Source organism: Callithrix jacchus, chromosome 17 (assembly GCF_049354715.1).
Source record: "Callithrix jacchus isolate 240 chromosome 17, calJac240_pri, whole genome shotgun sequence".
Lineage (NCBI taxonomy): Eukaryota > Metazoa > Chordata > Mammalia > Primates > Cebidae > Callithrix > Callithrix jacchus.
In genome coordinates, this window is record NC_133518.1 from 9,071,605 (window position 1) to 9,098,265 (window position 26,661).

At 38.3% G+C, this 26,661-nt stretch overlaps 1 long non-coding RNA gene across 4 annotated transcripts in view; it reads right to left on the reverse strand.

Annotated features, from left to right (window-relative positions):
- Window positions 1–26,661, reverse strand: part of LOC144579869 (uncharacterized) — a 285,308-nt gene that overhangs the window by 124,281 nt on the left and 134,366 nt on the right. For all 4 annotated transcript variants that reach the window (XR_013528376.1, XR_013528375.1, XR_013528374.1 and 1 more), the window contains exon 3: window positions 427–532. This is a non-coding gene — a long non-coding RNA (uncharacterized LOC144579869). The remainder of the gene's footprint in view (window positions 1–426; window positions 533–26,661) is intronic.

A 26,661-nucleotide genomic window follows, 5' to 3' on the forward strand; every position in this document is an offset into this window, starting at 1 on the left:
TTTGTCGTAGGAAAAAAGCAAAGAAAATGAAGGTCCCCGGGGTCAGATAGGTTGGTAGAGAAGGCTTGGCTCTCAACCACTGCAATGAAAGACTTACACTGAGGTCAAGCAGAGTCCTTTTAGTTTCTGAACAAAAGAAATGTTGTCCCCATTCCAGTGCTCCCAGATCGGGTTGAGGCCCCCCGCCCCTCTCCCACAGCTCATGCGATTGCACCCACCCTGTAATAAAGGTCAGAGGAGCTGGTTGCATAAGCCTGATTAAACAGTTCAGACAAGCACCATGAGCTTTGGGGAACGAATCAGAGCCAGCCTTTGACACTGTTCCTCAGCAAATCCCATTCCTCAGAAATTTAGCAAGTGCCTGCTACCTGCGAGGTGCTATGCTGTAAATTAAAATTTTAAAGGAATTCTTGCAAGCTCTGTTACCTTTGATGGATAATCCCTGGGCAGGTAGAGGTGCTCTTGATATCCAGTGATGAACTGAGGCCTAGTGCGGTTCTGTGACAGTGATGAGCCAGAGGAGTCTCTGAACCTGTAAGAAGAAACGAGTTGCAGCCCAGACTTTCAGCAGGCCCGTGTAGGAGCTGTGTAAGTCTTCCAACCACCTAGGCCTCAGCTCCTTGGCTCTAAACAGCAGGATGGTTGGCCAAATGGTCTACAAAGATGCCTTATAGTTTGCTTTTATCTTTTGTAGCTAATATTTATTGAGTACCTGCTATGTGAAGTGAGTACCCATTTACACATACGAATATTCTTAGCGTTCTATGATTTCTAAAGATCCCATACACTTAAAGTAAGACCATATAAATTGTATAGGGAAATTTATTTACATAGAAGAAATAAGGGAAAAGTGAGCAATATTTTCTTTCCTTTCTCAACCGGTGTTTCTCTAAGCCAAAATTTCTCTCATCTCATCCTTTACTTTTAATTTTATAGGGAATTTGGTGTCTGAGCCACAACATCAAGACTTGTAATTTTTTGTTGTTGTTATTTTGGGTTTTAATGTAAAAAATAGTTGCAGAGAGAAGACAATTTAGAGTCCATCCTAGAGGTGTCCCAGAAGGTTATACAAGCTTTCAACAATTTAGAAACCAAACATTCACCCTTTCCCAAGCCAGTTGTAAACAGGATTTACGATGTATATATTGTTCTCGGCTGTCACTGCGTGTGTCCGTTGCAGTTTGCATTTGCAAAGTATTTTTGTAATTATTTAGCTTACTCTGGTGATAACCTTCTAAATTAAGACTCAGCCTCAGTAATGGATGTTTTGATCCTACTTGCCAACTCTACAAGCAGGAAATGAGTGAAGACCTCTGGTTGGAAAAGAACCTTTCTGTGTGTTTCTGACAAGTAAACTGTCATCACATTTAATTGAGATTTGAGAAATGGGTAGCAAAACAGCAGCGAATGAAGGCATTTGCGAACTAGTTGAAGCCAAGTGAATTTTTTCCTGGAGTGTTCTGACGGAAAAACGTACATACAAGGAAAATCAATGTTACCAGAGAGAATCTTCCTTGTTCCCGCACTGATTTTCCATGAAGTAAAGTGCATATAGTTGATTCACTATCTTTTTTTTTTTTTTTTTGGCCCTTTAAGGGAATCTGTCAAGTTTCAGATGAGACGTTGTAGTAGAAACAATCTTTGAACTTACTGTCTGATCAAAGTAATGACTCAACCTGTATCTTCCCCTACTCAGCCCCTAATATAGATTTTTCTTTTCCAAGGAGTGATTTCAAATGTTTCTAAAGAGGAGGAAAAAAGGCTTTTCAGTTTTCCTCCCTTTCCACTGTGATGTGGACTAAACCATCAATACCTATTTCTGCCAGTAATTCACACTCGCGGTTATCAATGAGTTTATGCCAAGCTGTTCTCAGCACATTCTTGTGCTGTTATAAAATTTAAGTAAACCGAGGTCAGTGCAAAAGTAACAAACAGTGAAAGAATGTTACCTAACAAATGCTTTATTCTAAACATAGTCACCTGTAACGTACATGTCTAGAAATCTGTAATAAGACGGTTCTCTATCCTCAGTGCAATATGCTTAATTTAGATTTTTAGAGAATTTGCCACATCGTTAATATTAATCTGCTTTTGAGAGAACATTTCATATTTTGTAGGTAACACAATATAGTGTTTTGACTTTTTTTTTTTTTTTTTTTTGAGATGGAGTTTTGCTCGTTACCCAGGCTGGAGTGCAATGGCGCCATCTCGGCTCACCGCAACCTCCGCCTCCTGGGTTCAGGCAATTCTCCTGCCTCAGCCTCCCGAGTAGCTGGGAGTGTTTTGACTTTATCATTGCTTTAAATCAGCCCTTTGGAAAGATGATTAAGAACCTGTTTGTCTTTTCACATTTACATATACATAGAGAATATGTACACATATATAAAAGTGAAAATTTTTCTGACCATTCTCTGTATCAGTAGGTTACAGTAAATATAAAGTTTCAACAAAGTAATGGGATTTTTCTATACCTAATTTGTTCTCAATCCCAATGGTAAATAAGGAAAGAGATGCTAATCCTTGTCTTAAGTGACAATTGATCTTTTCGTCCTTGTCATAAGTGACACCTCATTTCTTTCTTTCTTTCGTCTTTCTTTCTGTCAAGGTTTTGTCTAGGAAACTAGAAAGGGTTGCATCATTTTAGAATCAACATTTCCACTATGATTCTATTTTTTCCAGTTTTTACATTGAATATGTCTCTTTATAAAATCAAACATGTTATCATTTAAAATTAAGCTTATTTCCAACGCTGACATAAAAGGTCTCACAATTTTCATTGCTATTTTCAGCCACGGAGCTGCAAGAAACCCTTCTAAGTTTGTGTGTATAGCAGGTGTGTGGAATAGTCATCACCCCTACCAACAACGAAGCAAGAAAAGAAAAAGGGGTTTCAGGAAAAAAAAATAAAACGTCTCATTTTTACAGGTCAAAAGTCATTTTCATCCCCTGAATACGCTTTGAAAGTGGTGCAGACTTCAAATTACCGTAATTTTCACCTACTCTTATGTAAGAAAAGGGAAGTAAAAGCACAAGGAATCATAAACATCTCAGTGCAGGACGTTCTTACTTTCCGATTCCTGCATGACTTCCCAGAACTTCTGCCTCGCTCTTCCCCTTATTCTTCCCTAATACATTTCACATTGATTTTTTTTTTCAATTCTCTGCTGACTGCACAGTCTGAAAATGCTTTGACCTTTAAGTCAAGGTCAAGTTTGCATTCCTGGAGTAAACAAGTAAGAAAGATGGAGAAGAGAACTTAAGACCATTTGACCAAGAAAAACTCTGGAGCAAAATATATATCCCAAGAAAAGGGGGAAAACAATGTCTTTCTTTTGAGGTTTCTCTTCCTTCTAAATTTAACATTCAAGGTGACGAATATTAATATAAACTACCAATGAAAGAAGAGAAATTTTTCCTAAAGTACTACTTGTGTGGAGACTATTCTGGCATTGACCATTCCTATCACTATGTAGACTAATCGATCTGTTAGAATGAGACTTCTAAGCATACTATTATCTCAGGTAGTGTACTGGAAAAGCAACAACCATAATTAGGGCTCCAAGAAAAACTTAAACAAATGATGCTGGAAATATGTGTTTCAAAATCCACAAGTTTGAAGAGTCTTCTAGAATTCGTTCATGTTTTGTAAAGCCTTTACTGTTATCTCACAGCCTAGCTACAGTAATCTGACAGTTAACTCCTTCAAAAGATAGTACATCTTGAAATGTTCATAACTTTTCATTTATAACAAAGGCAGAAAAACAATCACATTTATAAGAAGACATTTTTCCTTTCCTACTCTGAAGCAAAATTCTGACACAACTGACAGAAGGCAGTTCATGACTTCAGTGTGACACATTAAATGTGGACACGGTCGTCCAATGAGATTAACTCAGTTGAGTATCCCGGAGACCTTTTTTTTAAACAAAGTCCCTCCACTGAAATACTGTGTCTTTTGCAAAAGGCTTTTCATGATCCAAGTTTTAATTATTATGGATACTATTAGAAAGCAGTTCTATTAATAGGTTTATGTTCCATGGACTGCCTAGTTAGGCTTAGAGCCTTGTCATAGAGTATATGGTAGCTCTCTAAGCACTGGAAGCATGTTTTCACTTGGATTAGAAACCTACATAGGATATTTGGTGAATAGTATTGGTGCTCACCTGACATTCGTTCCCTCTTCTTTCTTTTCTTAATAGAACCTAATTTTGTCCAGATATTCATCTTTCCTTCTCATAGGCATGAACCTCAACTCCAGGGGTAGCCTCACTGGAATGTAGAGGTCTCTACATTCATTGGTCTCTATTTCCCTTGCCAGTAATTAATTCTGGGATGGACATATAATCTAACTCTGGACAATGAGACATGAGGAGAAGCCTCTCCTCTGTCAGAAAATTTCAAGAAAAAGAAAGAAGCGGTCAGCATGGTGGCTCACACCTATAATCCCAGCACTTTGGGAGGCCAAGGCAGGAGGATCGCTTGAGGTCAGGAGTTCAAGACCAGCCTGGCCAATATGGTGAAACCCCACCTCTAATAAAAATACAAAAATTAGGCCAGGCGCGGTGACTCACGCCTATAATCCCAGCACTTTGGGAGGCCGAGGCGGGTGGATCACTAGGTCAAGAGATCGAGACCATCCTGGTCAACGAGGTGAAACCCCGTCTCTACTGAAAATACAAAAATTAGCTGGGCATGGTGGCGTGTGCCTGTAGTCCCAGCTACTCGGGAGGCTGAGGCAGGAGAATTGCTTGAACCCAGAAGGCGGAGGTTGCGGTGAGCCGAGATAGCGCCATTGCACTCCAGTTTGGGTAACAACGGCGAAACTCCGTCTCAAAAAAAGAAAAATACAAAAATTAGCCAGGTGTGGTGGCACTTGCCTGTGGTCACAGCTACTCAGGAGGCTGAGGCTGAATTGCTTGAACCCGGAAGGTGGAGGTTACAGTGAGCCAAAATCATGTCATTGCACCCCAGCCTGGGCATCACAGCGAGACTCTGTCTCAAAAAAAGAAAGAGAGAGAAGCCTGAGGAGTGACTCTTTTTTTCTTCTCCTGGGTGTTATTGCTCATAAATACCCTGCTTAGATCTGCCATGGCCTTTTTGCTACTGGTCTAAAAAAGGAAACCAGCTTAAAAGATAACAGAGTAAAGAAAAATTTGCCGCAAAAACCTAAATGTCTTTGAGTCACAGTATCAACCAGCACTGAGACTCACCCTATGTGAGTCTTAGCTATGGGAGAAGTTATTATTGTGGTTTTAGATACTTGGCATCTGGGATTCTATTCTTTGCAGCCAGTCGCGAGCTAACCAATTTCTCTTGGCTTCCTTCAATTGTATCCACCTTCCTGCTTAGGCCTTTCAGAAGAAGAGGGAGTCTTAAGCCAACGTGTTTACCCTTGTATTTAACTTGAAACTTTCTGCTGTTAACCTGGGGACAAGGTACATTTACAGAAATGAAAACAATATGATTTAACAATACCAAAACATTAATATCTGAAATGTATCTTGGAGGGGCCGCTTCATGTGCCTGGCGACGTTGTCAGTGTCAGGCTGCAGAGCAGAGATGTGAATGACAAAGAATGTGTGACATGAGCTCACACAGATGACGGTCAGTTTAATAAATCAAACTGGGCAGAAAGATTCAGTCTGTCTCCACAACCTTTCTCAAGCTTGCTGTCAGAGCTTTCTTCTCCTCCCCTCAATGACGTCTTGGGCAGATCCACAACTCTTTGCTTCCTTTCAAGTACTATAGAACTTATTTTCAGGAACGAAAAAACTCTAACCCTATCATATACCAAAACTTTAATTTCTCCTTGAAATCAATGTTTTTCCTCCCCAGCTCAAGTGCATTTGTGTCTTCCTTTGTTGCCAAACACCCTGTGTAGGACAGACTTTCCAAGAAGTCTTTCTCCTGAAGTACCTCTGTTAATTCTTTGGAGACCATTTCAGGGCCTCGTATGTTTCACATTTCCGGATGCATGTAAAACACTCTCTGGTTAATCTCTTCTAAGACCCTTGACTCCCGTATCAGAGGTACTTGGGATTCCTTCATTCCAGCAAGCGCCCCTCTTGGTGTGAAACGGTGTGAGGTCTTTTTGAATAACTTGCACTATATTGCATAGTGCTACTTGTCCTGCGGGAACATGAACATGTCGTCCCCCATCATGTTCTCAGCCCTCCAGCCCTGCTGCCTGTGGCCTCACTTTGTCAAGCTGCCCATCTTCAGCCACCTCACACCTGTGATTTCTATTGCAGCGTCAGGCACCAGGCCCTGTGCTGCCCACACTCTAGAGCCGCCTGACCAAACACAGAAGGCACTAACCACATGTGCCCACTGAACACTTGAAATGCGGCTGGTCTAAATTGAGATCTCAAAGCCTTAGTATAAAAATAAAAAATAAAGTGAGATGTCTCATCACTGATTTTCATATCAACCATGTGATAATATTTTGGATATATCAGCTTAAATGAAATGCATTAGCAAAATTAATCACCCGTTTACTTTTACTGTTTTTAAATGGGCTAATAGAAAATAAATTACATGTGTGGCTCATATCATATTTCTGTTGGTCTGCACTTCTCTAGAGCCTTGCACACAAAGAGTGCCCCTGACCAGAGCACTGGCATCACCCAGGAGCCTCTTAGTCATAGAGAGCCTGGACTGGCAATAGTGCTCAGAACGGTCATTTTAACGAGACCTCTAGGTGAATTTCTGATGTAGGGTAGAGGTGGTCTGAGGTCTGAGCACTCATGTTGATTCTTAACAGTCTGTTACCAGTTCATGACCAAATAAATGCAGGAATTTAGAGAACCATTCAGAAATGTTCATAGCTATTTGATGTTATAATACAGAGTATCTAATCTCTGAGCATTGTTTCCATTTCATTTCTCTAAAAATTCAGTTCTGTTAAATCTATAAAGCTGTCAGTCCAGGATGGATTGAAAATTAAAACAGGTTGGTCCTTAACGCGGAAAGCTTGTAAAGTCCTGCTGTAAAGGGCACGTTTCAAACTCTCTGAGGAAACTTCTCGAACTCTGTAAGATGGCAGTATCCCCTGCTAGTGAGCCTTTCTGTCCTCACCACTTTTTCCCCAGAGGGTTTCCCCTCAATTTCCTCCCTTAGACCAAGACGAAGCCACACAGCAGCTTACCCCTCTGTGCCACAGTGCTTTCTTTGCCTATGAATTGCTTTCTCGGGCTGTTAAATGCATCCTTTGGAGTGACAATACTTGATGACTGGCCAACACCTTAGCATATCCTATGGGGGGACATGTCTAAGTACCTTTCATCAGAATGTGCAACACAATTGTAACAACTTGTCCTCAGTTTGCACTTTAGCCCAAATTGTAAAGCAATAGGAAAGTTCGCAGTCTGTATCAAGGCAAAGACTCCCAGATTCTCTGGGGAACTTATTTTGGGCTCTGGCATTTTCTGTTTTGTCTTTTCCCTCATCAAAACACCCCTCCAGTTTCCTCACATGAGTTGAAGTAGTCATAGCAATCAATCCTAATTTGAAAGTTTTAATTGGAATAATATGTAATCTTTCTTAAATATTATACTCTGGATTTCTTCTACACTTTAAGGAAAATCTTGTAAATGTGCCCAACACATTCTGTTAAGATATAGATATATGTAACTTAGTGCATATTACATATTCATGGCAAATGGGAATTTAAACCTTTTTTTTTGGTCAATTTAATGTCCACAAGCAGTTCACCGCTTAATCTATGGCTCATTTTGAATAAATAAAGTCTTCATTATTAAATGAAGAACCACTGTCTAATTTTCCATTTTAACAACATAATCACAGATTTCCATGCAGCAAATTTATTTAAAGAAAAATACACCTGAGTTTTCCATTTATACCCATATTAGTATTTTACTAATGGTTTGAATGTTAAGTGGCAATCACATTCCAACAACCCTGAACATTTCATAATTTCTTTCTGGCTTTTAAGAACTTTGCTTCTTGCCACGATACTTTCAATAGATTTATAAGTGTACGCAATTTAATTTTTTTGAAGAAAGTAATGGATATGTATTGATTTCTTAATATGCACTAGACACCCTATTAGAATGTACTGTTTTGTACTAAGTCTACGAAAATGAATAAAACATATCCTTTGCTTGTGGAATTCAAGAGTCTGGGCAATGAGACAGATTCCTACACAGATAATACAACACAAGGTCGGGGTTATAAGACAGTATTTTGTGCAGGATTCTGTGGGGGTAGAAGGAAGGGTCCCTTAACTTCTAAGGAGGTTAGGGAAAGGTTTCCAGGGGAAGATGATGCCTAGAACTAGAACTAGAAGGAGTCATAGTAAGTTTTTCAGGTTAAAAACAAAAGAAGTTTGCAAAACATTCAAGGCAGTGGATACTGCATGATTAAATATTCAAACGCATGATACAGTGTAAAAGTGTTAGAGTTGAGTAGGTTAAAATGAGGCTGGAGAACAGAGGGAAACCAGGCGATGGAGACCCTGAATGTTGTACCTAGGAGCATAAATGTAGCTCAACAGGTGTCACAGGCTATGAAAGTGGTCCAAGCTTCTAACGCTATAGTTGTCCATTAGTTTCTCTTCTGATCTAATTTTGCAATCATTTCCATACAAGATCTTTAATATAAACCTTTGTTGAGTTCAAGGCCACATATAAAAATCAAAGAGAATAATAGTGTCGGTGAAACAAGCAATATATAAAAGCAGCTGGAACACTCTCTAGCTCCCTTCATGAGTAAGGATAATTGCTTTAACTGTTTCGGGCACTAAGATGCATTCTCATATGGCATTCTATTTTCAGAGCAACTTGGTGACATACGGTAGACAGCTCTCATTTTTTCCAGTACAGTTGAGAAATGGCAGAGGAAGAAGATGGAACCAGGTCTTTAAGCTGCAAATCCTTTGCTTTTCTCCTTCAGCAGGAGATGGAATCTATGCTAATGAAATTTCTTGCCAAATTTAAGAGAAATTGTTGTTAATGAATGCCATAGGTAACATCACCCTGACACACATGTTTTGTAAATTTGTCTAAACTGTTTGCTATGTAAATGATACTATTAATAATGATTAAAAACTAAGAATTTATCGAGTACCAGAAAGTCACTATTTATTTTTCTTCCTTTGTTGTGTTTTATTCTACAAATTTTCCTCTAAGAATCACTTTAGCTACTTCTCAAATATTGATACTTTGCGTTTTTACTATCATTTAGTTCAAAATATTTTCTGACTTCTCTTGTGAGTACTTCTTTGGTCCATGGGTTATTTGGAAATGTGCTGTTTAATTTCCAAATATATGTAAGTTTCTTGGTATCATTTTGTTACTGATTTCTGATTCAGTTACACTGCACTCAGGGAACATACTTTGTAAGATTTTAGTCTTTTCGAATTGATTGAGATTATTATTAAGGTCCAGAATATGATCTAGGCGAACAGTCCATGAGTACCAGAAGGACTGTGCACTCTGCAGTTACCAGGTACAGTGTTCTGTAAATAGTGATTAGGTACCGGCAGTTGATGACGTTCAGCTCTTCTGTATAAATTGTCTTCCTGAATTTTTTGTCCTCTCATTCTGTCAATGAGCAGACAAATTACTGAGCGACGATTTCTAAAATATCTAACTGAAATTCTAGATTTGTATGTATTTTCCTATAGTTATGTCAGATTTTTATTTCAGGTATTATGGAGTTCTTTTATTAGATACTTACACATTTAAGATTTTTATGCTTTTAGCCGGGCCTGGTGGCACGTGCCTGTGGTCCCAGCTACTCGGGAGGCTGAGGCAGAAGAATCACTTGAATCCCAGAGGAGGAGGTTGCAGTGAGCCGAGATCGCACCGCTGCACTCCAGCCTGGTGACAGGGCAAGATTCTGTCTCAAAAAAAACAAAAGATTTTTGTGCCTTACTAATGAATTTGGCCTTTTATTATTCTGAAAGTATCCTCTTTACCTCTGGTAATGATCTTGGTCTGACAATCCACTTTGACTGATATTAATATAGCCAGGCCAGCTTTCTTACATTTACGTTTGACATGGGCTATCTTTTGCCTCACTTTTATTTATGCTATTGCCCTTGCTGGGCATCAGTTGACTTGCAGCATCCTCGGGGGCTGTAGAGAGCTGGAAGGAGTGCTGGTCCATCTTTAATGCAGAAACAGCAGCAACAGAGGACATACGTATCATTTCCAATGCTATTCACTCCATTCCATAGTCCTAATTTCATTTTCTTCAGGTGGAAGACCTTCCTTTAGCATTTCTTACAGCTTAATTCTGCTGCTGACATATTCCCTCACCTTTTGCTTTGTGAAAATATCTTGTAATGCGGGTCCACTAAAGATGAATTCTGAATTCTCTCAACTTTTGCTTATGTGAAAATGTCTCCATTGCACCTTTAGATTTTATTTTTCTTTTTAATGACAATAAGGAAATAATAAACATAGGAGGTGATGGATATGCTAAGTATCCTGATTTGGTTTTACACAATGTATACATGTATAAAAATGAGGCACTGTACCCCAGAAATATGTACAATTTCACCTTTATTTCTGAAAGATACTATATTGCTTTTACATTGCTGCCATCACAAGTGACCACAAATTTAGTACCTCAAAACAGCAAAAAATTTATTATTGTACAGTTCAAAGATCCGACCTGGGTCTCACTGGGCTAAAATCAATGTGTCAGCAGAGCTGTGTTCTTTCTGGGAGCTCTGGGACAGAATCCACTTCCCTGTCCTTTCAAGCTTCTAGAGGCCACCTGCATTCCTTGGCTCATGGCCATCCTCAAAGCCAGCAATGTCGCATCTCTCTGACCTTCCTTAAATAATCATGTCTCCCTCTGACCACAGCTGGGAAAGATTCCCTTTTTTTTTAAATATCCATGTGATTATACTTGGCCCACCAAGATAATTCCGAATTAATATCACCATATCAAAGTCTGCAAACTTAATCACATCTACATAAGTCCCCTTTGTCTTATAGGGTAATATATTCACAGGTCCTGTGGATGAGAGTATGGTGGACGTTTTGAGGGGAAGGGGGCATTATTCTGCCTACCCCAATATTTAGTCAGAGTGCGAAATTTAAAGTCACAGATTTTTCCCTTCCTTTCAACACTTTTAAAGTGTTATTTCATGTATTTAAGTCCCCAATGTCTGAGAAAGCAGCTACCTTTTGTATAATTTCTCTTTCGTGCTAATTACTTTTCTCTTTACCTTTGGTTTCCAGGAGCTTGAATATGATACGCCTAGGTGTGGTTTTATTTGTAGCTATCCTGTTAGATTATGTCCAGCTTCTTGGATCTGTAAGTTGGTATGTCCTTTAAAATGTAGGTATTTTTTGGTTTCTACTTCTCAAACACATTTTCTACTCAATTCCCTTTTGCCTCTTTCTCTGGGATTTCAAATCCACATATCTTGGACCAGTCAATACTGAGACCTGTGACTGAGAATACCACTCTATTTAGCTCCCCATCTCTGCACAGTGGCAAGAAGGTGCCCCCAGGGAGAAAGCGGAGCCCATTGTGACAGTAACTTTCAGGCTCTCAGTACTACATTGACTCTTTCCAATGCCTGAAAAAGGTTACCTCTTGCATTTTGCTCAGTTTTATAGTTGCTTATGGCAGGAGATGTAGATTGGTACCAGTTATTCTGTCGTGGATAAAAATAGAAGTTGCCAAGAGTCCTTTATAAAGAACAGTTTATAAGGTGGTCTATAGGGTCAGAATAGGAAGCCACCTTTCCATGTTATAACATTGACAGGCAATGTCATAGATAAGTGTAGGCTAAAAATTGTTCTAAACATAGTAATTTCATGGCAATAATAGAGGAAATTTTTGCAGATTTGTATGCAAATCCACTATCAAAATTTTTTGTCTTCTTTTTATTCCAAGACAAAAGATACTTTTATGAACATCTCTCATAAACTTAGAGACAGCCACTGTTTACCCATGCCATCTATAATTTTGCTCCACCGACCTAGCAAAGCACCTGCACTTCTTAACTGTAATCACAGAGACAAATAGGTAAAATGCAGTGCTCACATTTCAGATAGCTTACAGATGCAGTTTTTTAAAAATTACAGAAGAAATCAACAATATAAAGTGGATTTATGCAGTGTGCCAAACCCCATTACCCTTTCCAGCTACTGGGACCTCTGACTCCACATGCAATTGTTAAGTGTCTGTTTTTCACAAAGCACAATGCTAGGTGCTGTGGCCTGTATGTGACTGGAATCCACCACAGCCAGGGAATAGTCTTTCAAAACAAATCTTAGTTTGGATACTGGTCTCAATGTAACCTAGGAATTTACCCTCCTAGGGCTTCCACTTATAGCTCCTGTAACATTAGCCTAAACGTAACTACCCTGTATGATTGTGTACAGTAAGTGCAATAATTTCACACTACCATGCCCTTTCTAGCTACAATTCCATAGAAGGTGTGATTAGGAGAATTAATTTCAGCCTGTTTCCTATTGAGTTCTAGCATTCCTCTTAAGTGGTTCTTGTAATGGCAGAAGTTATAGGCACTGTTAAAACATTTTATCTGTTTATTGTATTCTGGGTTGATGTAAATTTTTAAAAGTAGATTCCAGTCTTTTATTTATGCATTTCTTTATTGGAAAAAGACATTTAGCACTGAGTGCAGTGCTGCACACCTGTCATCCCAGCTACTCAGGGGAGCAAGGCAGAGGGATCACTTGAGCCCAGGAGTTAGCTGGAAGCTAGCCTGAACAACACAGTAAGATGCTATCTCAAAAAAAGGAAAGAAAGGCAATGTCCTACTTTTCTCACTATTATTCATGTGTCTCTAGAAGCAAATACTTGTAGAAAAGTTCGAGATGAGGGAATATAATATTCTTCCTCTTTCCCTCCACTCCAGTCTTTCTCACCTCTTTTCTTCATGGATGAGTGAGCTCACAAAATTCTCCTTTCACCATAGACACTTTACAGGAGCTTCACATAGACTAAATGAGGAAGTAAAAGTCACTGCAAGAAGAAGGTATGCGATCAAAGTTTAACACATTGCTATGGCCCGTGATTTTTTTTTTTTTTTTTTTTTTTGAGACAGAGTTTCGCTCTTGTTACCCAGGCTGGAGTGCAATGGCGAGATCTTGGCTCACCGCAACCTCCACCTCCTGGGTTCAGGCAATTCTCCTGCCTCAGCCTCCCGAGTAGCTGGGATTACAGGCATGCGCCACCATGCCCAGCTAATTTTTTGTATTTTTAGTAGAGACAGGGTTTCACCGTGTTGACCAGGATGATCTCGATCTCTTGACCTCGTGATCCACCCGCCTCGGCCTCCCAAAGTGCTGGGATTACAGGCTCGAGCCACAGCGCCCGGCCCGTGAGGTTTTTAAATACATCCATAGACATCATTTTGGGTAAGCCCTGCAGCCAATTTGACTATGAGAAAATAAAGAATTATTGTCTCCATTAAACAAATAGGGAAACTGAGGTTTCATGGGACCTAAAGAAAAGAGAAAATAGAGAAGGGATGACACTCTGTCTTTGGCCTATCCACCAAAATATATGCCAATCAATTGAAGCATTACTAATGTATTACTAATATTAACTAATAACTAATAATAACTAATTACTAATAAAACTAATTACTAACATAACTGGTGTTAGTAATGCATTAATGATGCTTCATTTGATTGGCATATATTTTGGAGGATAGACCAAAGAAAATGCTAGAAATATGTATCTCAGATGAGTATTTCTCATCGTATTTTAAATATTTATCGTTAGACTGTAGTATATATAGATTCTTCCCTTCATCTCTCCAGAATGGGAATTATTCACAATAAACTATACCTTTAAATTCTAATTTAAACAATTGAGTACCCTTCAATAGTATTTATTGACACTTCTATTGGGTTATTTTCTTTCTACTTCTCCACGTAACTCATAGCCTGTTAAGAAAAACAAATTTGAGCCCAAATCCTTAATTTACCAAAACAGGTAAAGAATTAAAATTATATTGTTCAAAACAACAATAATCAATAACCAAGAACTCTGTCAGAGTTCAGAGGATGTTTATGCACTAATAGCAAACGCGGTCTTTGGCATGAAGATGGGTTATTGAAATGATCTGATTTCAGACAAGGTACATAACTGAAGTTGTAGTCCAAGTTTATTGTAGCTCCATATCTTTTTAATTAGGTAATTTTAAGTTTATAGTTTTGAATCATCACGGAAAAAAATTGCAGCATCGTCTGTTTAGAGTCAAGGCATGCTGCTGACACATTCAAAAAGTTCTGAACCTTCATATATAAACACTGCCAATGTTTATTCCAAAACATCTGAGAACAAGGGAAATACAGTGACTCTGAATGCTTCAGATTGGAACAATTTGTGCTGATTCATCATCATCTGTGGATCCCTTCCGAGATACAGTGAAGTGTGTTCAGTGCCTGCCAAATACACAGATATGAATAATTATGGAAGGAGAATGTCATTACAAAACTTTTTCTCTTCCTAAAACACTGCCAAAAAAGTCTGGAAAAATAATTTTCTCTCTAACTAGGTAAAATGGCTTTTACTTTCAGGGATCTTAGGAAAAACTTTTTCAAAGAGAAAACATATATAAATTGAATCTGGAATCTTGTTTCTTCATTTCTGTTATATTTGGTGAGGAGACTTTTTCTTTTTTTGAAGACTTGCCATGACTTTGTAAGTTGAGTCTATAAAGCTAGCTTCTGAGATTATTTCTTTCTTCCTCATAGAACCTGATTCAGTGGTTTTCACCAAGTAAACAGTGGGGATGTTTTGACTTCTCGAGCCAAATGATTGGACATACTTTAGGCTTGCTAAAGGGAAAATAGCAAACACTTTTCTATTAATATGTGTTATTCCACAGGAAAAGATTATGAAGGCTGTAACATTTGTCAGTCTACAACTAGTGCACAATCTTACAAATATTATGAGCATTACCTCTCAGAGTTTAATCAAATATTATGTTCATATCCAGGAATAAACAGAAAATAACCTCAAACACATCTTAAAATTTTTCTATCAACTAAGCTGTCCAAAGGTATATGCATTGTTCTCAGAGGTTGGGACTTAAAAGCAGCTTATGTGATTTTTCTCTCACTTCCTTCATGCAATTCAGCATTACAGAAACATTTATTATCAGTTAGTATGTGATAGACACCATACCAGGCCCTAGGAGTGGAGAATGGGATATGATCACTGTCATCAAGATTGTCGTTAGCTAGCAGACAGAAATAGATTCGTAAAGAAAAAGTTAAATATGCATGATAAGCCCATAACACACAATGAGGATCCAAAGGAAAGACATTTTTGGAATGTGCTAGTAGAATCACTGACTCTCAGTATAATAGGCTGGATTTCTTCTTGATTCTTCAAATAAAATTATTATTCTATGACATTCTCAAAAAGACTAAGTTGCAAATAATTTTAAAATATGACAAACAGGAGCAAAGATTAAAATTTTAGTGTTAACTCATACTGCAAATCAGATCATCTGTTAACTCTATTTTATGTAAAATAACACACCTCTTAGAAAAGATAAATTTATAAAGTAGTCTCATTTTATAGTGCAGGGTGTTCCATCTACTCGCAAGTGAAAGTTGGGAAATCTTCCCTTAAGAATGACACACAGCTATGTCAAGGAGATTGGAGAAGAGAGTGTTAGGAATAGCACCCACGTACAGAGAACAGAGTGATCAAAAATCAAAGGACTAAAAAAAAGAATGCTCAATGCAAATAACTGCAAATTACATTTTTCTTTTTACCAGTTAAGGTTCTTCACACCAGATTCGAACTTTTGGTGAATCGATCTGGCCTGTGTTTTCATTGTCTTATGTTATCACAATTCATGGCTGAAGGAAAATTCATGGCATGGTGTCACTCTCAGATGTTAATTTTAAAAATCTTCGGACTTGAAACTTTTTTTCCTGTCTAAGCAAAATCTTTGTTACCCTTTGAGTCCTTTCATGCTCAGCTCCTTATCTGAGTTCAGTAGCAGGTATATTTCCTTAAGGGTATCAAAATATACACTTTTCTCACTAATTAGCCATCTTAATAGCTAATGCTAAAAAAAAAAAAAAAAAAAAGGAGAATACCAAGTGTTGGTGTGAACAGGAGCACCTGGAACTTTCTTCCATTGCTACTGGGAACAGGTAACAGTATAACCCTTTTGGAAGATGATGGGGCAGTCTCCTAAAAAATTAAATATATCCCATGGCCCACCAACTCCACTCTTTAATATGCAACCAAGAGAAATACATGCTTATGTCCAGCTTAAAAATAAACAAAATGAAATAAAATTCGTGTTAAGAGTATTTATAGAAGCTGTTTTATAGCCACAAACTAGAAAAAATTGAACGTTTTTTTCTAGTCTTCACCAGAGTGAAGGGCTGGTGACAATTCTCTAGTTCACCAATCAGAGAATGGATAAATACCAGGTATATCTACACAGTGGAATACTTTCAACAATTTAAAAACAGCAAATTACAAAGGGCTAATATCCAGAATCTAAAAGAACTTAAATTTACAAAAAAGAAAAATCACAAAGTGGGCAAAGGATATGAACAGAGACTTTCAAAAGAAGACATTTATGCAACCAAAAAAATATATGAAAAAAAGCTCATCGTCACTGGTCATTAGAGAAATAATGCAAATCAAAACCACACTCAGATACCATTTCATTCCAGTTAGAATGACAGTCATTAAAAAATCTGGAGACACCAGATGCTGCAGAGGATGTGGAGAAATAGAAATGCTTTTACACTGTTGGTGGGAGTGTAAATTAATTCAACTATTGGGGAAGACAGTGTGGCGATTCCTCAAGACCTAGAAATAGAAATTCCATTTGACCCATCAATCCCATTACTGGGTATATACCCAAAGGATTATAAATTATTCTATTATAAGGACACATGCACACGAATGTTCATTGCAGCACTGTTCACAATAGCAAAGACTTGGAACCAACCAAATGCCCATCAATGATAGACTGGATAAAGAAAATGTGCCACATATACACCATGGAGTACTGTGCAGCCATAAAAGAAAGATGAGTTCATGTCCTTTGCAGGGACATGGATGAACTGGAAACCATCATTCTCAGCAGACTGACGCAAGAGCAGAAAACCAAACAACACATGTTCTCATTCATAAGTGGTGCTGAACAATGAGAACACAAGGACACAAAGAGGGAAACATCACACACCGGGGCCTGGGGAGTGGGGGAGTAGGGGAGGGATAGCAGGGGTTGGGGGGATTGGGGAGGAATAGCATTAGGAGAAATACCTAATGTAGGTGATGGGGGGATGGAGGCAGCGAACCACCACCATGGCACGTGTATACAAACCTGCATGATCTGTACATGTACCCCAGAACTTAAAGTATAATACATTTTTAAAAAGAGTAAATTAGTAATGTATCCATGTAGATAAACCCCAAAAATTCTGTGTCAAATAAAATAAGCCAGAAAAAAAATATATACTGTATTATGTAATTATTTAGCTCAAGAAGAAAGAAAACTAATCTATGGAGAGAGACAGAACAGTAGTTTCCAGTCAGGTGGAATATTGTCTGTGAAGGGGCATAGTGAAGCTTTCTGAGGTTATAGAAATTATCTGAATCTTTATCGAGGAGTGATTATAAGAGGATATAGATATGTTAGAAGTCAATCCGCTTATAACTTAAGATTTGGGAATTTTACTGTACTAAATTACACTTTAAGAAAGGAGACTGCAAAATTCCTAAATATTTTGAGTCTAAATTTTATATTGGAGTACAGCAAAAAACATAAAGACACTATGTGACTGAAGTTTTAATCAAAGAACATAAAACTTCTCCACATCAGGCAAATCCATTGAGCCAAGTATAAAACCCCAACCATGACTACTGCCTATTTAAAAATGAATGGTTAGAAATTGATAAAGTAATCAGTATAAACATGAGGATAACTCTTCACTGAAAACCTGGACTGAATTTACAAATAAACTGGTCTGGTTTTCATCAGAGAAACGAGCTAACTTCAAGTATGTTAAGAAAAGTGGCCTAGGATATCTAAGAAGAAAAACTCTGCGAACTTTGCACAATAGTCTGAAGAGGCCAGTAGTGGTACTCAGATGTCACCCTAAACAACACGGAAGAGAAGGGTTAGTGGCACACAGAACTTCAAGATCATCTGCGTCTACTTTGTCTGAAAGGGGAGTTGGTTGGGGTCAGAAGCCTCACGTTTATGATGAGAAACTAGCAGTTTGACTGGACTGTCAGTGCCCTTGAAGAAGAAAGACAAAGCTCTCTCCCTAAAAATTTGGGTCTGTTGTCCTAGGCAACCACAGAAAACTTTTCTAATACCACCCCCTCTTTTTTGTCATTTCACTCATGGCACTACAACCAGAAAATCAAGAGGGAGTCTTCCATATCCGTGAGGTCTTAATTCAGACTTCTGGTGGCAACATCCTCTGTCACATACAAAAACCATTGAAATAAAGGATCCTAGAGTCCTGGGGGTGAGGTGGGGGTGAGTAGTGGAACCTTGGAAGTGGATGGTTAGGTGTGGTCAGCAAACACATCACCCATTCTCCATGCACTGTTCCCAGATCTAGCCAGCGAAGGAAGCTAGGCACTTCATCCACAGGAATAATAGAAATTGACTGAGACTTGGGCAGTGGAAAATGCAGCAAATCTCCGCTTCTGCATCTCTCTTCCCTGCACCCTGCATTCCCAGGCCGCCGTGTTTTAAAGCAGCCTTCTATTATAACAGCCCCTGCTCTGCTCATATGCCCTCTGCTGAAATGTTGTTCCCTCAAATATCCGTGGAGCTCATTTCTTCATTTCCTTGAGTCTTTGCTCAAATGCCTCATTCTCCAGAAATTCTGTCCTGACCACCTTACTTAAAAATTGCAAATGCCCTGGCCCCTGAAAAAACACCCATTTAGCATCCGGGTCCCTTTTCCTCTGCTTCACTAGGCATCCCTAGCCCTTATCACATTGCAGCATATTACAGAATTCACTTTTTTATTTATTTTGCTTATTTTCCATCTCCTTCAACTAGAATATAATCCCCATCTTCTTTTTTCGCTCATGTATTCCTGGTCCCCATAACTGCAGCTGGGACTCAATCAATGCTCACTAAATATTTATTGAACTATTCTGCTGAATAAGTGAGTAAATGCCATAAATGAAAGCGATGAAGGTACAGGGACTAATGTGTATCATTTTTGTATTTCTTGCAATCAGTGTTAAATTTGGCACATGCTAGGCTCTCAAAAAAATACTTGTTCAATAAATGAATGGATGGAAAATGTAATCCCAAATTGAAACAGCTGACTTTGTTTTTTGTATCGGAGTGGAGATTCCTGCACAGTACAGGCAGCAAGAGGAAGGAGGAATGATATAATAGTAGCGGCAGCAGCAATGCCAACACAAACAGTAGTAATAGCCAGTTAGTGGCAGTGTCTATCTATCAAGCATGGGGTTTGATACATATCAGGCCCAGATCTCACATTCACTCTGCAAGAAAGGTATTAATATAATTAACTTCATCTTATCGATAAAGGCCTTAGGGGTCAGAATGTTTTAACAACTATTCAGGGTCAAACGGATGGTAAAGACAGCTGGGATTTAAACCTGGGACTGCCCGCCCTAAAGATAAGGTGCCATTTTGCATACTGTAGTTTTTGCTCTTCAAATCTGGAAACCAATCAATGTTTCTTTCCAACACATATGTGCTGATGTGGCAGAAATAACCCTGCTGGCAGCATTTACCACCCAGCATGTTAAGGCATTTGAAAAGGAGAATAGCCCCATGTGAAAGAGTTGCTGCCTTCAGAAACCGAACAACATAGAGGAGTAGACCTCCCTGTGGTAATTCAAGAAAAGTTCCCAAGAGGCAACAAATATGGAGGAAGTATTCAAATGGGTGTTAGAGATGAGGAAGGGAAAAGGCAGTGCATCGGCAGAAACAGAAGAAAGTGGACTGAGCCCAGGAGAGAACAAGGATAATTTATTAAGCCGATGTGTACTATGTATAAATTCATTCCTTCACACATTCCATCATCCAACATCTACTGTGCAATTCCTGTGTTCAGGGACCTTTTTGGGTGCTGACATATGGGAAGATTGTCATGAGGAAAATCCCCTCCCTCATGGAGCTTACATTAAAGTGGTGGGGGGAGCAGAAAAATAATACTTAGGTATAAAGTATATCACATGGGATTAATGCTAAATTGCAAAATAAAGCGGAAAAGGAGGTCAGAAATGTTGGGAGTTATAATTTAAACAATTTGCCATGTTAATATTATTTGATGCTATCAACGAAATTGATGCATTTAGGGCGAAATTGCCAGACTTCTGTAAAACAATTCAACCTTGAGCTTCGTTCGGCTCTTCAAGATTTCCTCGTCCTTAAATCAAAGCTGGGTGATGTACTGTGCCTCTGTACTTGAAACCTCTTCACTGATTGCTCTGAGATGAGAATAATAGCAGAACTCCAGCCAATTTCTAGGCTGGTGAGAATCTTAGGGAAAGAGAGTTTTAAAAATGTTATGCCCTACAGAGTCACCACAGTTAGTGAAGAATGACAGTGCCTCATTAGGCCAGTCAAAACTCTAGCCTGACCACTAAGTGTCATTCTGGTCTCAGCACACAGACCTGGCTCAGAAAAAGAAAATAAGTGCTATAAAAATGCAGATCGTGAGCAGTGAGCTTCATCATATTTGATAGGTCATTTCTAGAGAATTACACCATTAAGGAACGTGGCAGTGCAGAGTGGCAGATATACAGAACTTCAGAAAAACATCTTGCATAGTGCTTTAAAATTAGTTAGAAGCCTAATAAAAATTGACATCTATATGGACACCGTCTCAGGGTTGAAAAGCCGGCTGACAGGTTGAATAGACTGTAAACAAATGAAAATAAACGGACAGCAAGTCATACCGGGAGGAGTTCGGGTTGGCATTTGAAGAGTTCTTACTTAGCATGAGAGCTTGCTGACTAAGCTATTACATCGGGATGAGTAGATTGGGAATGAAATGTGCAAATGAACTAAGCTGGCAGGAATAGTTAGAAAGGTAGGAAACCCTACACCAGGGAATTGCTTATATTGAGATTTAGAAAAGGGCTGCTTCTGAACATCTGTTTTCAGAATATATAGCGGGGCATGTGGGCTGGAAAGCCAGGAAGAGGCTGCACTCATGAATGGAAGGAAGGCAGCTGGTACAGGAGAGGAATCAAAAGGCGCTAAGCTAGGTGGGCTTGGCCCCCTGATGATAAAGCAGGAAGCAATCTGTAAACGCTTAAAAGACCAAGGAGAGTAAAACATTACTTATCCTGATACCCTAGGGGAGAGTAATTTAAAAGGATAATTACAGTCAAATAATTTCTTTCAAAAATTGTGTACCTCATCATTTAGACTAAGAAATTACTCAGGCATACTTCGTATTATTATTTCAAGACCCACTGCTCAAATGTCATGGTGCTTTTGTGGTTTTTGTTGTTGTTTTGTTTGTTTTTGAGATGGAGTTTTGCTTTTTCATCCCAGGCTGGAGAGCAATGGTGCAGTCTTGGCTCACTGCAACCTCTGCCTCCCTGGTTCATGTGATTCTCCTGCCTCAGCCTCTCAAGTAGCCAGTTTTACAGGCACCTGCCACCATGCTCGGCTAATTTTTGTATTTTTACTAGAGACGGGTTTTTGCCATGTTGGCCAGGCTGGTCTTGAACTCCTGACCTCAGGTAATCCACCCATCTTGGCCTTCCAAAGTGCTTTGTGGTCTTTTTGACTTCTTCTCTCCCACATTCCCCAAGGCAGAATTCACTCCTTGGATTTTCCCCTCAGTGCATTTAAGAAGTGCTTTTATTAGCGCACTCACCACTCTGCACTTGAGTTCTATCTGGTCTCCATTATAAGAGAGTGAGTTTCTTTTTTTTCTTTGTCAATGTTCATTTTAGAATCAAGGGGTACATATGCAGGCTTATGGTTTAGTGATGATCTCATTATTTTTAATGGCTGTGTAGTGTTTCATGCTATACATGTACCATAGATTTTTGTTGTTGTTTGTTTGTTTGTTTATCTGATTTACTGTTGTTGGACACGGGTCAATTTCATGTTTTTGCCATTGTGAATAGTGCTGTGATGAACACGAGGTGTGTGTGTCATTTTAGTGGAAGGATTTATTTTCCTGTGGGCATATACCCAGTAATAGGATTGTTGGCTCGAATTGTAGTTCAACTTGGATTTCTTTGAGAAATTTCCAAACTGCTCCCTACAGTGGCTGGACTAACTTACACTCCCACCAAAAGTATATAAGTGTCCCCTTTTCTCCACGGCCTCATCATCTGCTATTTTCTGACCTTTTAAAAATAGTCATTCTGCCAGAAACTGTGACTGACACCTGTAATCCCAACATTTTGGGAGGGTGAGACAGACGGATCACTTGAAGCCAGGAGTTTGAGACCAGCCTGGCTAACATGGCAAAAACCCTATCTCTACTAAAAGGACAAAAATTAGCCGGGCGTGGTGGTGCATGCCTGTAGTCCCAGCTACTCAGGAGTCTGAGGCAGGAGAATGACTTGAACCAAGATTGTGCCACTGAACTACATACTGAGTGACAGAGTGAGACCCTATCTAAAGAAAAAAAGGAAGGAAGGAAGGAAGGAAGGAAGGAAGGAAGGAAGGAAGGAAGGAAGGAAGGAAGGAAGGAAGGGGAGAAAGGGAGAGGAAAGAAAAAGAAAGAAAGAAAGAAAGAAAGAAAGAAAGAAAGAAAGAAAGAAAGAAGGAAGGAAGAAAGAAAGAAAGAAAGAAAGAAAGAAAGAAAGAAAGAAAGAAAGAAAGAAAGAAAGAAAGAAGAAAGGAGGGAGGGAGGGAGGAAGAGCCATTCTGACTGGTGTAAGACTACCTCATTGTGATTTTGATTTGCGTTTCTCTGATGACTAGCGATGATGAGCATTTTTTCATATGTTTGTGGGCCTCTTGTATATCTTTCATTTTTTTTTTGAGAAGTGTCTGTTCATGTTCTTTGCCCACATTTTCATGGGATTATTTGCTTTTTGATTTCCTTATAGATTCTGTATATCAGACCTCTGTTGGAGGCCTAGTTTGCAAATATTTTTTCCACTGTAGGTTGTCTGTTTCCTCCCTTGATAGATTCTCTTGCTGTGCAGAAGCTCTTTAGTTCAATTAGGTCCCACTTGTCAATTTTTGTTTTTGTTGCAATTGCTTTTAAGGACTTAGCCATAAATTCTTTGCCAAGGCTGATATCAAGAATGGTATTTCCTGGGTTTTCTTCTAGGATTTTTATAGTTTGAGGTCTCACATTTAAGTCTTTAATCCATCTTGAGTCCATTTTTGTCATTGCCTATGGATAACCAGTTATCCCAGCACCATTTATTAAATAAGGAGTCTTTTTTGTTGCTTATTTTTGTTGATGCTTTGAAGATCAGATTGGGGTCTTATTACGTTTTGTACCTCAAAGCACCTAAATATTGATTAGTATATTAAATGTCTAGTGCATTGAATGTCACCGTTAACGTGTTCATTTGAGATTTCATTACTAAAATTATCATTTGTTACCTATGGCAAGACTACATTGTGTCTTTAAGAATATATATGTGAGACAGTATTTTATGTACTGACATGAATAGATTGCCAAGATGTCCATATACCTTACTAAAATGATAAGGTATGAAGTGCTGTGTATAGCTTGCCTCTTTATGTATAGAAATGAGAGTCAAGTAAGGATATAGTGATAGATGCTATTATTTTCATAAATAAGACCTGGAAGCTCTTAAGCTTAAGCTAATTACTGTTTACCAATAAGGAAAAGAGTGCTGATAGTGTGATGGGGAGAGCAGTAAAACCAAAATTTTTTACTGTATACGTTTTTATATTTTTTGACTTTGTAAATTTTTGTTCATTACATATCACCTCCCCAAACCTTTTTTTTTACAAAACCAGCCACTTGGGGAATAAAAACAATAGCAACAATAAAAGGCTGCCTAGGATTACATGGATAATTAGTTTAAGCAGAAAGGTATTGCCATTTGTTTGTTTTTTTTTTTAAATGAATTCAATTCCAGTAGGATAAAATTGTTGCTGAAGAAATTGAAGGGAATTTGCATTTTCTTATGTAAGTCATGGTAATCAAAATTCTTTTGAAAGGCTCACTGGATAAAGGTGACTGCTTCACTATGTTTCTGTTAATTGCACTACGAAGGGTAGCATGCCTTGAGGATCTTCCATCTGTTGCATAGAACCCAAGACAATTCTTTAACATATTGTTAGAAAATCAATATTTTAAATAATGAGATTTATATGTCCTTGAGGTAGTGCTGGATACTAAAATAGATTTGAATGAATTTTCATTTGTCTAAACTAATTAGTGATTGCTTCTCTGGCTGATTACTTTTCAGAAGAAACTCTCACACCAACATATATAGATACATGCATTTGAGAGGCATTTGTCAAAGTATAATTTTTAAGAAGTTATAAAGCATAATGCATACAAAGACAGATTGAGCATGAGTTAAAGATTTATTTAACTTATTAATAAGAGAACCAGCGGGACAGTTGCTGATTCAAAGAAGGAGTAGAGAAGAGGAATTATATGAGCATGGGAGCAAAAACATTTGAATAAGATGGCACCACATGCAAAACTGGTTAATATATCCCATAGAGCAATAAAACCATGGCCTTTGGGTTATCATTTCTACTGGGCAGAAATCATTTAAATCTCTATTAGATAAAAATCTACCAAAAAACATGCAGCTCCACAGAAAGTGGATTTTTAATCAATAGTTAGATATAATCAAACCAAAGTATATTCCCCTGAATAAGTAAATCATCTTTGGGCAGGCCTGTTAATGGTCTGATATGACATTGAAAGGACATATCACCTTCTCTCTGCCTTCTTTCCAAGTAGGTAATGTTTCTTAACACATGTTAGTGAAAGTCAAAGTTTGTGGAAAAATGATATGAGCTAAAACTCCTATCTTTGCCCTCAGGCCTGAAGTAAGAAAGCAATTCAGAGAGAGGGAACAATGGTATATTCAATATTTTTAAATTGGGGCCTCTTCTAATAGGATTCTCCCCATATAAAGAGCTAAAAGAAAAAAGGGAATGATTCACTAATGTATAATATGTTGCAACTTGTATAATTATGCTAAGGATAAAGACAAGGTTGATACCACTAATAAGTACGGTAATAAATCTGACTTTACTCAGTCAGTGATGAAATGCATCAGTACTCTTAGACTGAGTCCTTGAGATGAGTAAGTATTTTAATCTACAAAACTACCCTGACTGGTAGAAAAGCATTTTATATTTATGGAGACTGGAGATGCAGCTTTAACACAAGGAAGTATCTTAACAATTCAACCTTGTTTTTCCTTGTTAATTAGGAAACTGAAAAGCAAAGCTCATAGCTGTGTTGGTTCAGAGTAAATGATAGGATTGAGCACCAGAAGACGTATTTTTGGTGCATTCAACCCAGCCACAGTCAGTTCTTTAAAATGTAATTAAGATAGTTGTGTAGTAAATGAGAATGCCTTAGCCAGAGTTTTTGCAGAAAAAGTGGACTAGAGAGAAACCAGAAATACAAAGTTCATGCTAACAAAAATAATTTTTCAAGGATTAATGCAACGTATATTTTTTCAGAAATTAATATAAGACATAATTTCAAGGATCACTAAGTGAAACTACACTCTATGGCTATTTTTTGAAATAATAGGTTAGTCTATGAAAATTCTTTGAAATTTGTTAAACAGAGCCAGGCAAGGTGGCTCATGCCTGCAATCCCAGCACTTTGGGAGGCTAAGGTGACAAATCATGAGGTCAGGAGATCAAGACCATCCTGGCTATCACAGTGAAACCTCGCCTCAACTAAAAAAAAAGTACAAAAAATTCTCCAGGCATGGTGGCACGTGCCTGTGGTCCCAGCTACTCAGGAGGCTGAGGCAGGAGAGTCACTTGGACCCGGGAGGCAGAGGTTGCAGTGAACCAAGATAGCACCACTGCACTCCAGACAGGGTGACAGAGTGAGATTTGATCTCAAAAAAAGAAATTTGTTAAACAGACAATTCATACACAAGCTTTTCACCTGTGAAATCATGGGCCAAGCCAAGAATAAGAATAATCCTATTTATCTTTGTCCAAGACACTTACAACTACTTTCTCTACATCTTTTTGTTTTTGTTCTATTTAATATCCAATGGAATTTTAAGTTGGCAAGTTTGCAGCTGACATGAATATTCTTTTTATACTTCCCCATAGAAATATCAGACATGTTACACCCGCATAGAAGTTTGCCAAAGAAGAGGAGGAGGAGGAGGAGGAGGGGGGAAGGAGGAGGAAGAGGATGATATTATCCAAATATTTCTCTTATATTGGGCAGATGACTTGGAAAGGGGAAACTATTATAAAGAGAAACATACACAATTTGAATTATTTGAAAGCCCTACAGCTCTTATAGAAAGAAATCTGGCCCCAATAGAAGTGTCTCCAATACTACTTACTATTTTCTTATACACTAAAAGCTGATGTACTGTTTGGGAAAAAATAGGAGCTGGAAAAATGTCCACTTAACATCTTCAAAGAAATGTCATTAGCCTTTATATTTATCTGTGCCTGAGGCAGACTTTTCCTTTGTTCTTTTCTCAACTGGTCTCTTAATGAAGCCTAAGGATGAGAAACTT